Consider the following 1,276-nt stretch of genomic DNA (forward strand, 5'->3'; position numbering starts at 1 on the left):
GGCTGCATGAGTTTCGACCCCAGATATCTGGTATATGTGCTTTTTGTATGCTTTCTTGTCGTTGCTGTATTAAATCTTACTCTCTATACATCTTAAGTTCGGTCTCAGTGTCTTCTTGGGTGCGCGGCTGACCCGAGGCTTGAGTAAGTGTCTCCCTTTGGGAGTTTTGGAGTCTTTCAAGCGCACCACGAACCCAGTGCTGGAGTGGACTGGAAGGGACTTGTACCCCTAATCAGGCCTGGTTTTCTGCTTCCCTAGTTAATGCAGTCTCAGGTCCCGTGCGATTGGATTGGAGCAGATGCTGTGTTCCACTCACCAGAGGTCTTAGGATCCCGTGGGGGATCCTGTGTGTGTCCTTGCGGGTGTTCCGAGACTTCCCGGGCCAGGAACCCCAGTGCTGCAGTGGACTGGAAGGTGGTCAGATGTCTGGAGCCCGAAAAGGGCGCTGCCTCAGAAGCTCTGTGGCTCTCGCCTGTCCCAGAAGCTGTACTCTTCTGTGTGCACACTCTCACCTGTGCAGACTACTTTTCGGCGGAGTCCCTAAACCAAAATGGCTCCCGCCATTCTTCCCAATATAAAATTTAAAAGCAATTTATATAAATATGGATATAGAGTTATATTCTNAAACAAATGTGATGAATGGAAGGAAATGTAAGAGTAAAGAAAAGGTAAAAGGTAGTTTTCTGGTAGACTTCAAAGTTCTCATTAAAAGTTCTGTTTATTTCTTGAAGCAAATGCTGCAGTTTTTAAATGTGCTTTAAAAACCTAAAAAAAAATTGTTTTGTTTTGCTTTTTTTGTTGTTTGCTTGGATCTGGTTTTTTGTTTTGATTTGTTTTGTTGGTTTTTGTTTGNTTGTTTTGTTATTTTTTCCAGGTGTTATTTATTTAGGAAAGCAAAGGANATTCGTTTTAAAAAAAACTCAAATATTCTTTGTAAAAAAGATTACAAGTAGATTGGAAAGCAACCATGAGTGTATTTAAAATCTTTCAGTTCCCTGATGCTCACCAGAAAAAAAAATAGTTTAGGTCTCCTGTGGCCATAGGTGCTCTCNATGGGCTGCTTGGCTTGGCCTTATCCTATGACCATAAGCAAGACTCTCAGCCTTTGCCACATGTGACAAATATATGCTCCCAGTTGATTACAAAGGGCTCTACAAGGAAGTGAAGTACAACTGTTCAAGAGAGAGCTAGAGTGATGTCCTGGGGGCCACACGTACATGTTTTAGTCTTACAAAAGTGTTTTAAGATGGGCTGGAGACCTTCAGTGCACATATCT

This window comes from Mus caroli, chromosome 4 (assembly GCF_900094665.2).
Source record: "Mus caroli chromosome 4, CAROLI_EIJ_v1.1, whole genome shotgun sequence".
NCBI classification, from domain to species: domain Eukaryota; kingdom Metazoa; phylum Chordata; class Mammalia; order Rodentia; family Muridae; genus Mus; species Mus caroli.